Raw genomic sequence first — 13,650 nt, 5'->3', positions numbered from 1 at the left:
ATTTGCAGAGGCAATGACAATGGGTCAGGTGCCTGTACCCAGCCCCGCTAGAGCTGGAGAAGATCTTACACTGTTGCAAGAGACAAGGTTGGGTTCTTGTCAAGGAGTCTCTTCCACAATCCAAGGCAGCACTTTCCCCAGAGTGACCATGTTTCCGTTTGCTGAATACGGGACACCTGTAAAATTCCTCAAGTTTGAGCAAGTTCAGTTGGATTCCAGCAGACCGCAGCCTGCAGGGTCACACGCCCGCCCCAGATTTCTGTCAGGGTTCCCATCAGAATGTGCCCAGCAGCAATTTTTGTAATCTGTGTGGGAGGAAAGGGACAGGAGCTGCTTCCAGCCACAGCATATGGGGTGGGTGGGAGGGATGACTTGGCCCATGTCTTTGCAAAGCTCCTCTTTTCTCCCCACCCTCCACTGTGGCTGGAAACAAGTTCTCCTTTCTCACCTGCACAGAGTCAAAAGGCAGCAAAGAGCTCCAGGCTGCTGCTGTCCACTGACATAAGCCAGCCAGCTCATGTCCCCAGCTCCAGTGTGGACAGGCATTCCGTCTGCACTGTCCGTGCGCCTGGATCATTTCTGTGTTTCCAGTTTCCATACGCTGCTTTCCAGGTTGGGTCTATCATAGAGGCGGCATATTGCCTTCTGCCCTGGAAATGATCCCGTGTGCTGATTCTCAGCCAGTCATTCCCAGGCTGTTCTGTGGAGCACTGGTGCTCCATGCAATGGGAATGGACGTTCTGGGAAAGAATTTCAATGCTCGTGATATTTTTCCTCCTCAAATATTAACTAAGAAGTGACGTGTCTCTGAAAACCCTGATGGGTTTGAATCGTATTTCGGAGGGCCGGGACCAGCAGGTTTCTGCCCTGCGTGGGCTTGTTTTGGTGGGGGGCTACCAAGTGGGAAGAGGAAGGAGGCACTAGAAGCACTTAGCCCCTGGCCTGACCCTGCCTTGGAGAAGAGGGAATAAAAACACACCTCCCCCTGGAGAACGTGGGCATCAGTGCTACTGTCTCTCTCATGCTGAGCAAGCGCTCTACCACTTGAGCTAATTCCCCTCTGGCTGAATGGCTCTTCTGACCCACTGAACTCATTCCAGAGGCGACAGCGTTCCTGCAGCTGCCTCATGGCTGGGGCTCAGGCACACAAAGTTACGTCTGCACAGTGTTAGTCCTGAAGTTTGACATAGGACTTATCAGTAGGACTGACGAAACCCACGGAAGCATCTGCTCCTAAATAGCTGCTCGTCTGTGAGGCGCCAAAGGACTTCTTGTTGTTTTTATCAGCTACTGGCTCTTTGCTGAAATGTGGTCCTGAAGAGCACCCAGAGCTTCTTTTCTGAGGGTGGTCTCAGGGTGCACTTCTTGCTGAGGATGAGAAAGCTCCAGGGTTCCCAAGCCCAAACTAGCCCTTCTTCTGCCTTTCTCTGACAGTGTGTCAGGCCAAGTGGGGGCTGGTGTCCTTGTGTGTGTTTTTCTTCCCTTCATTTGCTCAAGATGTGGCCCCTGCTGTGATGACACCTGTCCCGTTTGCTGTGGCAGCACCTCTCACTGGCAGAAGCTGCAAAGGTCCAGCTTTTGACTCAGCATTTGTCTGGATAACTTGGCATTTCCCCCCTCCTGGGACCAAGTCCTTCAATTCTCTGTCACTCCCACAGTGACCCTGCAGTCTTCTCATTCCCTGCCACAGGCCTGGTCTACACCATGACCTCAGTGGCAGCTGGGGGAACCTAGGCCCATCCTCCCTCTGCTCTAGCCCCAGAGGGACCCGACACCCAATACAACTGGGCTTTCCCCTCCCAGCTCTCACTGCTCCTCCCTGGAATCCTTCCTACACCTCCCCCTTCAGTTGGCTGCACTGGCTCTGAACCCTCAGCCTCTCAAGGGTCACTCTGTGAATGTCTTGTCTCATCACTCTCAAGGCCACCTTCTGACCCATGGCAGTGGTGCTGGTGTTAGCCTGCCTCACTCATGGCTTGATTTAGGGGGCTCTGGGCCAATGCATGCAGCCAATGCAAGCCCAGTTTCCCCCGCACACTCACTGCCATGTGGTGTGTGTGCGCCCAGGGACAGGATTGGAGTCTGGGGTGTTAATGATGCGACTGTCAATGGTTGTAGAGGGATAGTGGAGCTGCACGGGCCAGAGCCAGATGAGGCCAATTCTCTCTCCCTGTAGTCGGTTGCCCTACAGCACCCGAGGCAGAGGCCCAGGCCAGGCAGCTGCAGGGACATTAGCTCAGCACAGGTGCCCACTGAGTGTGTGTCTGCGGGACAAGGTGAGCCCAGGGGAGGAGAAAGCAAGTGCACAATAGCACAGGGGGGCTCTTTAAACAGCCACACCTGCCCCTCGGGTGTCCCCAGCCAGCCAGGGAGTGGCAGAAAGGTTCCTGGCAGTGCTCACCTTGGGATGTTTCAAAAGCCCAGGCACCACTCTGGTGAGGTGGCTGAGGGAAAAGGAAAAGGATTGCTAATGTGTTGTACTCTGCACACCGCATTCAAATCCCGTTATTGTTTGGCCTCCCTGCTTCCTTTCCTACTGAAGTCTCTTGTGCGTCTCCTGCTTTGTGCACACCCCATCCCCGACCCTGCTGGGTTCCAGCTCCTCTGCTGGGCAGACTCCAAGCACAAGGTAACTGCATGAGGCTGGAGGGGGATGCTTTAATTTTCCATGGCAGGACCCAACATATATCTGATGTCAGCTCAAAAGTGCCACACTCCCCCCTGCTAAGCAGGGCCCCAAACGCACCTGGGGAATGTGATGCCTCAGCCAGGCAGAGGGGAAAGGACAGCTGTGACTCAGCTGCAGACAGGGGCATGGGAACCTGCCTGGGAGGGAAGGTCCTTTCCCCAAAGCTGACTCAGGGGCTCTGGTTTCTCCCAGCTGCTGTGCTGGGCTGGGCTGTGCAGAGCTGGGAAAGGGGCAGACATTTGCCCTGGGGAAATGAATGTGGCACTCCCCTCTCTCTGGCCTTGACAGCAATCCATCTATTTGCAGCACCTGCTACAGGTCCTCCTGAATTCCCAAAAGGGCTGCTGTGTTCCAGAGGCCCAACTTATTGCAGGTATATTAGTGAACCACCCCAACAAGAGACCCAGCACCAGGGGGCCTTATTCATCAACCAGGAGGAAGAAGTCCTCACTCACATGCATAAAGAATCCCCCTTGATTTACAGATAGGGAAGAGGTTTACAGTAAACAACCAGAAAGTCCCACTGAGATTTGAACTCAGATCACAGGATTCAAAGTTCTGAATACTGCCCATTACACCATAGGACCTGTCATTTTGTTTTTTTCTCAGCTCCTATAACTCTTTTTCGGCTGGCACCTTGCAGTGCTTGCCACCCTCGAACGGTTTTGTCACTCAGGACACTGCTTCCTGCCCCATCTCTGCTGCTGTCCTCCCCCAGACATCAATCCCTGCTCTTCTTTCTTCAAATTCCAGAGAGACTAGACAGATTCATTATTCTCTTAAAGTAACCAGCCTGGAGAGAACTAACGGAGAAGCAGAGACTGGAAAGGCTGGTGGTGATTGTAGAGGAATATCTGGGTGAGGGAGGGTACAATAACCCTGGCTCTGAATTCACACACATTTAAAAGTGCACAGATAGATGTGGCTGAATGTGATACATTTTATAGACTCTCAGTGAGCACCTCTTTTTTCATATCACTCTCTCTTGTCAGCTGAGGGAAGGGTTTGCTAGGGTTATATGCATTGGCAGTAGCAAATGTTGAGGGTTCATGTCCATATGAGAAATACACGTAGAATAGAAATCCAGAATGTGATGGGAAAGGGAGGTCTTTAGATTTGAACAAAAAATCTCTTAAACTGTCTTTACACAGTCTACCACTGAACCATACCACCACACAAAGAGTGCCCCTTGGATTCCTTCATCTTCACCATCCTGCAGGACAAACACTGTTTCCTCCAGCTTCTGTCCCTTCCCCAGCTCACAGTGGTTTTACAAATGGGGTTTGATTAAACTTTGTTTCTCGATGCACATATTACAGCTCATCCCCTGCTTCTCTGGCTTCTCCCACTTACAGAGCTACAGCCACTTAGGGAGACAGATTACCAGCATGTGTGGGGCACCTCTCTCTCATCTGCTTGGAGCATCATCAATCACTGCAAAAAGAACCTGCTGAAGGACACCCATCAATCAATCAGATGCTGCTGAGTTTGCAGTCAGTGGCAGTAACTTCTCTATCTGGCACTTTTGATGATCCTGCAGCTTGCTTCCTTGGGATGGTTAGACTGCAGCTGCTATTTAGGGACACAGAGGTACAGACATTTGAGTGCTTTATTCTGGTTCTGCTCCCCCTCCTGCAGAGAGGGCGAATGGAACCTTTGCAATTGGCCCACATTTCAAATAAGGTATTTCCAGATGAACCATGCAATTGGCAAGGCACAAATTGCGCCAGTTATTTTGAGACACACCTGCAGTCTAACCATAGGTGGTCAGTGTCTTTCCTCTTCCTTTTTGGCTGCCACCCCCAAAAAAGCCATGCAGTGGTGAGGGCCTCTGAGCTGTTGATCCAGCCTTGGCAGTGATTGAGCTGAGCTCTGAGGTGTACAAAGCGGTGAGCTGCTCGTGTTTCAGTAGTGCAATGGCTTGGGGCCAATATTGCAAAGAAACGTTATGAGTTCAAGTTTCCTCTACTGTACCAGATGCTGTTTGGGAAGAAGGGGCTTTTGAAATCCAGGGGAGTGTTTCGAAGGGTCCCCTATTACACTCACAGCGTTTATTCTGAAAGCAGCACTTTAAAAGCAAGAGTGGCTGCCATTCTGTTAATGAGGTGCTGCACATTCATGGCAGTGCCTCATAAGCATCTGGGGACGTGGCTCATTACCACAGCCCCTCTCAAACAAGAGGCTAGTGTGGCCAGAGCCTCTGTGAACTCCCAACCAAGGCTGTTGTGGCCTCCCTCAGCCAGATATTCCCACCCAATCACCACCGAGCTTGCCAATCTTTGCATCTCCATGACTTCTTTCCAGACTGGTAACTGGAAAAGCAAAGAAAAGAAAAATGAGCTCTGGGGGCTTCAGAGAAATGTTCCCCTCTGGCCAGTTGGCGCAAGTAGCAACAAGGGTTGGCAGCGATGGCTGGGAGTGGGTAGGGGAGATGGGGCAGGAAGGAGCACTCAAGGAAAGTGACTCCCCTGGCATTTTACAGCCCTGCAGCACAAGCCAAACCCAGCTGTCCCAGCTCTGAGAGCAGCACCTGGATGTGCTGGTGGCTGAGTGCCCTGCGCTGGGGCTGGGAAGTGGCCCTGTCAGCGTCTCACTCACGTCAGTGCTGGAAGGGAGTTTAGCCCATGAAAACAGCCCAGGGTGCTGCAGAAGGTAGCAGCCCGGTACCCCTGGGAACTGAACTCAGCAGCTCCTGTGTGCTCCTTTCAGCTGTGGAGCAGGAAATATGTCCCAAAGAGGCTTCTCCCCAGCTGCTGAGAATCACAGAAGAATTCAGGGCTTGCTCAGGGTGAGACAGTTGAATGGAGACCTGCCCCAGGCCCTGTGGCTGGATCTATTTCTGTCAGGGGCAGAGAAACATTCCTTCCCCCTTGGTAAGTATCTGCTCTGTTCCCAGATGTGCACTGCCCAGCCAAGGAGCTGGGAGAGACCAGAGCACTGCATCAAGCCTTGGGGAACCAGCCCTTCACTCAGAGGCAGCTGCACCTGTGCCTGACCTCAGCTGAGTCAGGGCTGCCACTTCCTTGCCAGGGAACTACACCCCTGGCTGTGTTTGGGGCCCTGCTTAGCTCCAGACAGCAGCACTGCAGGGGGCAGAGGTGAGTGGAGCTGACACTGGAGTCAGGCTTGGCACTTTCAGGGCAAATGAAATCATGTTACCCCCACCTCTGGCAGCCAGAGCTCATCTCAGCCTCACAGAGGTGTCCTGTGCTTGGAGGCAGCAGGCTCAGCTGTGGTGGAAGTAGCATCCCACAATAGGGCTGGAAATCAACAAAGAAAGATGCGATGAGGATGGGATTTGAACCCATGCGTGCAGAGCACAATGGATTAGCAGTCCATCGCCTTAACCACTCGGCCACCTCATCTTCTCTGGTTGTAAGTTTTTCATATGTCCCAAAGTCAACCCTGCCAGGAACCTTTCTGCAACTCACTGGTTGGCCAGGGACACAGGATGGGCAGATTTGGCCCGGCAGTGCTACTCTCACTCCTGTTCCCTGCAGTGTGGCTTCCTGGGGTGAGCAGGGCCCCAAACACAGCCGGGGTGCAGCACCCCAGCCAGACATGGGGACAAGGTTGGGGGCAGCCCCGGCTCAGCTGCAGCCACTGACATGGGCAGCTACCTCTGAGAGAAGGGCCTGTCCCTAAGTCTGGCTCAGGGGCTCTGGTCTCTCCCAGCAGCTGGGATGAGCTGGGCTGTGTACAGCTGGGAAAGGGGCAGACACTTGCCTGTGGGGTTGAATGTCACACTCCCCTCTCTCTGACACTGAGAGCAATAGATCAGTCTGGAGCACCAGCTACAGGGCCTGAGGCAGGCGTCCATGTGGCTGTCCCACCCTGGAGCCCCTGGGGTCCCTGCTCAGCAGTGTCCAGAGAAAGGCTGTTAAGAAATAACATAAGAACATAGCTGCCCTTACCCAGTCTATAAGGTGAACATAAGAACGGCCATACTGGGTCAGAGCAAAGGTCCATCTAGCCCAGTATCCTGTCTGCTGACAGTAGCCAGTGCCGGGTGCCCCAGAGGAGGTGAACTGAAGACAACGGTCAAGCGATTTGTCTCCTGCCATCCATCTCCCGCCTTCAACAAAAGGCCAAACACCATCCCTTACCCCTTGCTAATAGCCATCTATGGACCTCACCTCCAAATATTTATCGAGCTCTTTTCTAAACTCTGTTCGAGTCCTGGCCTTCACAGCCTCCTCTGGAAAGGAGTCCACAGGTTGACTGTGCCCTGTGTGAAGAACAACTTTCTTTTATTAGTTTTGAACCTGCTACCCATGAATTTCATTTGATGTCCTCTACTTCTTATATTATGGGAACAAGTAAATAACTTTTCTGTATCCACTTTCTCCACTCCATTCATGATTGCATCTACCTCTATCATATCGCCCCTCAGTCTCCTCTTTTCTAGACTGAAAACTCCCAGTCTCTGTCGCCTCTCCTCATGTGGGACCCCTTCCAAACCCTTAATCATTTTAGTTGCCCTTTTCTGAACCTTTTCTAATGCCAATATATCTTTTCTGAGGTGAGGAGACCACATCTGCACACAGTACTCAAGACGTGGGGATACCATAGCTTTATAAAGGGCAAGTATGATAGTCTTATTTCACCCACTGCCATTTTCTCCCTCCCCTGCGTACAACACCACTTACAGCCATGGAAGCTCACAGCTTTAGATCAGAGTTCCCATCCGGTGAGGAACTTTCTGTTCTGCCTGTCTCCCGCCAGAGAAATCCCCATGCAGTGATGGGCCGGGTGCAGCTCAGCGCCAGTCGAGCCAGTGTTAGCTCAGGGAAGGGTCACTGAGGAGCTGTTAATTCTACCCCTTTCTAAGGGTGGGCATACCCCATTTAGAGACCATCCCCAGTTCAACTGAAGGGGGGCCAGATCCTCATTGCATCTGGAAAAGTTATGGGAAAACCAAAAGGCGCATCAGTGTCACATTTCCACTTTTCCCTAACCAACCAGACCCTGCATAACCGAGAGCAGCCTCAGCACGGCTCTCAGGTGTGCTCACCTGTCACAGCTCACTGGAGGCCTCAGCATCAGTGGCTTATCAAAGGGCAGCTATACCCGTATCTCTGTGGTTGCTGTCATCATTGAGAGCATGAGAGAGTGCAGCCCACAGGAGTGTTTTGTTCTGATGAGTGTTTCCCATAAGCTGAGTGCTGGAGTGGCCATCCAGGAGAAATTCAAATGGTGCCCAGCTGATAAGCAGAGCACCCACAGCTGGCAGCATGTGTTTTTATTGGCTGTGCCCGTCCACACATGTGTCAGTGGACATAACATTTTTTCTGCACATGGAAAGACAAAATTAAAATTAATGCCGCCTCACTTCCTTGTCAGCCTTTCCCGTCCCTCCCCTCGGAAGGGCAAGTCATTTCCTACAGGGTTCATTCCCTCCCCCACACTCTGCTGTCTCTGCTCATGGCATCTCGCCCACAGGCTGCTCTGAACATGCTCACCAAGTGCCAGGCCTTGGGGTATGGCGGAGACGGGATCCTGAGTGTCGCTGTCCACCCTGGTGCTGTGCAGACACACATGGTGAATTCCGGCTCTGACCAGTTAGCGATCTCGCTGGGAGAGGCGAGTGGTAGCCACATGTTGTGGCCGATATTCAAAGACGGGTAACGGTTATGCTGGAACCCATCCTGCCCTCCTCGGAGGGATCGTGTCCCACTCAGATGCCCTCAGGGATTCAGTGCTGTGCCCTGGGTTCCAACCTCCTGCTGCCGCTTGCTTGGTTCCTCAAGCTGCTGGCATCCCAGAGTGAAAGTGAGCAGAGCTGCTGCTGTGAGGAGCCAGAGAGGGGGAGCTGGTTGTCATGCGCACCAGCTCGCAGGTACTTCCATGGGGGTGATATCTGTGATCTCCACCCAGTATCCTCATGTACCCAAAACCCAACTCCCAGCCGGGACCCTGGACCCCTTCTACACCCCACTCCCAACCCGGAGCCTAAACCCACTCTAGCACCCCAGCTCAGAGCCTGGACCCCCATCCTCACATCCACCCCCAGTCCTGAGCATCTTCCACACCCAGAGCTCCCCTCCGGCAGCCCAAATCCCTAATTTCCAGCACCTCCCTAAAGCCCAAACTCCCAGCCAGAGCCCTCACACTTCTGTACCCCAACCCTCTGTCCCAGCCCGGAGCCCATCCCCCACTCCGACCCCTTGGCCGCACTCCCACCACATGAATTGTGTTATGTGCACCAGGGTGAAGGGGAGGAGTCACATGTCAGCTTCGTGTTGCACCCCCCTCACCTCGATACACAAAAGAAAATTCATGCCACTCGGATGTGTTAGCAAAAGGCAGTCGGCTCCTTTTGCCTCCAGGGTGTCATGTCACAGCCCAGCTGCTTCCCCACCATCAATGTGCTGCAGTCCCCTGTGACCATTGGGTCAATGTGGGCAATAAAGTAGGAAAGGACAATGAAGAGAGTCAAGCTGAGCGAAGCAGGCATGGCCACTTGCCATAACTTATTTCTTGCTGGGGATGGCTGATCAAATCATCCCCAACTGAGAAGAAATGGCCTCAGAACAGCTAGAGGAGCTGCTGAAATAGCTCACTAGGGAGTGCATTAGACTGAAGATCTAAAAGTCCCTTGTTCAATCCCAGGCTTCAACAGAACTCCAAGTAGAAGGGGCTGTAAAACTGCAGGTGCCAAGACTGCCTGATGCTCTGCAGAAAAGCTTTTTAAAGGGTGTCTTAATGCCCAGTTGGCCTTGCAGATTCTAGCATGGATTTGTTTGTGAAGAGAGCCATCATTAGCTTTCACACTACCAAGGTCCTTGAATGCCTCTGCTGTTCCTAACTCTATTACGTTTGAAGTGGGGGAAGAGCAACAGATCCTGGAGCTGGTTGAAACAGTACCGCAGTCTCTCCTAGGCTGATGCTCAAACCAAAGAGCCAAGGGGCATCGCCAAACTTGTTGACAATGAGCTGGAGATCAGATTCCTTGTGTGTCATAAATGCACAGTCATCAGCAAAAAGGGCTTCAAGGATGCGCCTCTCAAGCATCTTGATTTTAACATTCAGATGACAAAGGATGAAAAGTGACCCATCAAGTTTGTATTTTATGCAGACTCCACACATCAAACTGATGCATTCCCTCACTGAACCTGAACCAACAGCACCCTTGCATTGGTACAGCATTCAGTTTGTTCCCTCTCAGCTGCCACACCGATCCACTGCTGGTGCTAATAACTAACTGCTAGTCGTCTATTTGCTGAAAATTTCCCCTGAGACTCAGTCCTATGATTGCAGCTTTTGGTGATCTTAACTACAATTAAAAGACTAGTTTTCACTATTATTTTTATCAGGTGAGGAAAAGTAGTAAAACCAGACCCAAAATAATAATACACAGACACTCAGATAATTAAGTCAAGCTGTATTTCTCTACCTTTCATTCTACCATGTTTTAAAGCAGGGGAGCCCTGTGCAATCCACATCTTGTGCACTTGTGATGACTGCCCTGTCCCCATCAACAACTTGGAACATTGGTGAGATTTCACAATTCTTATGCTGAGTGTGAGCATAAATTGTGATTTTACAACAATGTGTTTAAAATAGACAATTCTCATTGCTTCCTTGCTACCCATCAGGCTTTGTTTGCAAGGTATCACATATGCACCCCTTTGCACTCTCATGCAAATGATCTCTGGGAGACACATTCCTCCCAGCCTTCACCAGCATTGAGTTCCTGCTGGCACATTCCTTACACTGGTACAGCTGAGGGTTCATAGCCAGTACAGAGCAGTGAAGTGGGAGTTCTAGGAAGCAGTCCAGGGAAGGAGCAGGGAGAGGTGTGAGGAAAAAGCCCAGAAGTGCTCAGTGTAGGGTCCCTGCTGGGCTGCAACCAGAGGGAGGGAGCACCTGGGTTCCACCAACTCCACTGAGGGCATTGATCAGGTTTGTGGCAGGGAATGAGAGGATTGTCTGGGTGACTGGGAGTGACAGAGAAATGAAGGACTGTAGCTCAAAAGGGAGAACAGCCAAGTCATCCAGACAAAAGGGACAGTCAGAAGCTGGATAGTTGCAGTGTCTACCAGCAAGAGGGGCTACCACAGTGAACAGGAGAGGTGGAATCACTGGCAGGACCTTATCTTGATGGAGCTGATGCTTGAGCTGAGCCATCCCGTAGCAAGTGGCTGTTCTATTACACTGAGCAAATGAAGAGAGGTAAATCACATATGAGGACAGGAGTCCCTGAACTTTCTGGATCAGCCGTAAGACAATGGTTGAACAAGGGCTTGTCTGGGATTTGAACCCAGGACCTCTCCCACCCAAAGGGAGAATCATACCCCTAGACCAACAAGCCCTGCTTGAAAAGAAAGCCCTGGGCTTTCCACAGAATCAGGTTTCAATAAACCCCCAGTGCTCTGATAAATACTACACCTAACTTCACCTTTCCAAGGTCATTTCCAAGCTCTCCTCACAGCTTTCAAGCACGAAACCAACGACACACTCAGGACAGATCACAAACCACACTGTGTGTAAGAAAAACGTAGGCAATGCAAAGTCAGGGAGAGCAACAAACGCATTCTTTGGGGGGAGCATCAGGAATTTCAACTCAAGACTTCTTGCTCCCTGAGCAACACTTGGCCTTGTGAAACAAACCCGGCTTCTGACAAAAAGCGAATGTCACTTCTCACAATTTTAGACAAAAGTAAAACCAAACAGCCCCACTGTGAGCCGATGCCCAGATGCCAGCTAAAGGTCTGGTGAGGCAAAAGCGGGGTGGGGGGTGATGCTACACCAGCAGCTACGCTAAGCAGCCAGGGCAGGCTGGGTTCTTTGGTTTGTGCTTAGTTCGAGCACAGCAGCAAGAGGAAAATTACACTTAGAGAGGCTTTAACAGTTACTTTTTATTTATACGAAGATAGAAGCAATTTAACTAAGACAAATGATTAAAGTACAAGTCAGTACTCATGGTTCTTAAAGGGGAAAAACACAATTTAACTTAAGAAAAGTTTTAGACAAACTAGCTAGCTTAAACTAATACAATTAATGTGTACACAAGAAAGGCAAGTTGCAGGTGTGATTTTTACCCCTGCCTCTTAGACCTGGTGGAATCAGAGTCTTTCCCTCAATTCCTATAGGAAAGAAGTTTAATACAGGTGCAATTCTTACCCCTGCCTCCTAGATCCAGTGTGACCCAGATTCTCTCAATCCCTCGGGAAGAAGTAGATACGAACCAGGCGTCCCCAGTCTCGGGAGTTAATTCCAGACCTGGCCAGCAGGTGTAGGTGATTGAAACTCAAAAGAGGGGGTGGTCTGCCAAGCCCCTTTATACTGCTTTTGTCACGTACGCTTCTTCCTGGTCTTAAGTGGCCAATTGGGAGGAATGTTTTGAACTCCAGGTTTCCCAGGGAAGGTGCAAGGCTCCATTTGCACCTGTGAATTGTGGACAATTGGGCACCTTTGGAGGTGATGGGCAGGGTTCCCCAATCTTCCTGGCGAAGTGATCAAGGCGGGGGAAGTGATCAAGGCTTGTCAATTACTGAGATCAGCCAGAAGGGCGGCCATTAGCTAGCCCATCCACTGTCTGGTTTTTGTGTATAGTAGAGAGGCTGGGCGAGACAGCACACCTGTGTTCCCAGGACATCAAAGGCCTCCTGTCTCCCCTGCTTATTTCTCTCTCTCTCTCCCAGTGGGGGGAAGAGGAAAAAAAAAGGCTAAAAGGGGGGGTTCATGTCTGTCTACACCCACACACCAGCTGCACTTGACTTCACCTTGCCAAGGACTTCCCCACACTCCCTCCTGGTTGGAGTGAGATTCACGAGCTCAGGGTGCTCGTGCGGCTGGATTCAGTCCTTCACCACTCTTTACCTGCCTGGTCCATGTGACTCCACCCAGAACAAGCTCAGCTTGCTCCCATGCATTACAAGATCCAAACACCATCAAAGCTGGGCAGGTCCAGGAGTTGGGGCTCGCAGGAGTCAGGTGTGTGCAGATAGCAGAGCTTCATCTGGTATTTAGAAGGAGGAAGCAGAAAGAGCAGTGAGACGACTAAAGAAAAACAAAAGCCCTGGAAATGATAAGCTCATGGGAGAGATGACCAAATACAGCAGAGAAAGTATGATTCAGTGTGATTCAGGAAATACACCAACTCTGTAGCATCACAAGGAAAGAAAGAAAGGCCACTAAGGAATGGACAAGGTCAGTGCTAGTGACAGTCCAGAAGATAGGAAGTGCACAGAAGGATTGCACTAATGAGTCATCTAGGCAAGGTGCTGATGATGATACTGATGGAGAGACTGAGATCACTGCTCAAAGAACATCTAGCAGACAAGCACATGGGATCTGGGAAAGATAGAAGTACCATACAGCATATATAGGCACAGAGATTGATAGCGGAGAAAGTTTGCTAACCAGCAATGCGTGGAAGGAAATATGGAGAACTGAGAATGATTAAAAGAAAACACACAGCCAGGCACTGTGGCATGAGGAGATCATGAACCCCCATCTCTGAAAGGAAAGGGAAGATCACAGTTCGTTCCATGCATGTTCCAGCTTCCCTACCATCCCTTGGCTCTGCTGCCTGTACCACAGTTCTTCTGGTGGTGGCCACACGCCTTTGGGTTCGAGGACCCATCTTCCTATTATCAGCCCCCTTACCAAAGCAATAATCTAACCGTGACCGTGAATGAAACTACCAATTAGCTCTTTCCCTCATACAGTAATGTGTTCGTCTTTAAGGTGCTACAGAACTACTTGTTTTGTGATGCTCCAACGAGCTCGGCCACCCCTGAGAGCTCCCCCAGTCTGACCTGGGGAAAATAATTAGCTTTCGTATGGCATTATGAGGAGGAGATTAAACGTTAGAATCTTGTCGCAAAGAATTTTGTCCCCACATGCATCTGTAAACAACCAGGCTCAGGTTCCCCAGAAACGAGGCTGCACCCAGAAGGCGAGTGCTATATTTGGTTTATTGAAAGCGTGTGACACCCGCGGCGGGAGCCCTG

At 51.0% G+C, this 13,650-nt stretch overlaps 2 non-coding genes across 2 annotated transcripts; both read right to left on the bottom strand.

Annotated features, from left to right (window-relative positions):
* Window positions 1-5,972: 5,972 nt before the first annotated feature.
* TRNAS-GCU (transfer RNA serine (anticodon GCU)) lies at window positions 5,973-6,054 on the bottom strand. Its single transcript has one exon. It is a non-coding gene; the product is annotated as a tRNA-Ser (tRNA).
* A 4,877-nt stretch (window positions 6,055-10,931) lies between these two features.
* Window positions 10,932-11,003, bottom strand: TRNAP-UGG (transfer RNA proline (anticodon UGG)). The gene has a single exon. It is a non-coding gene; the product is annotated as a tRNA-Pro (tRNA).
* Window positions 11,004-13,650: the final 2,647 nt, after the last annotated feature.

Source organism: Carettochelys insculpta, chromosome 7, assembly GCF_033958435.1.
Source record: "Carettochelys insculpta isolate YL-2023 chromosome 7, ASM3395843v1, whole genome shotgun sequence".
In the NCBI taxonomy this organism is placed as follows: Eukaryota; Metazoa; Chordata; order Testudines; family Carettochelyidae; genus Carettochelys; species Carettochelys insculpta.
Note: the sequence above shows the minus strand (reverse complement) of the source record. Positions and strands in the feature narration are given on the sequence as shown.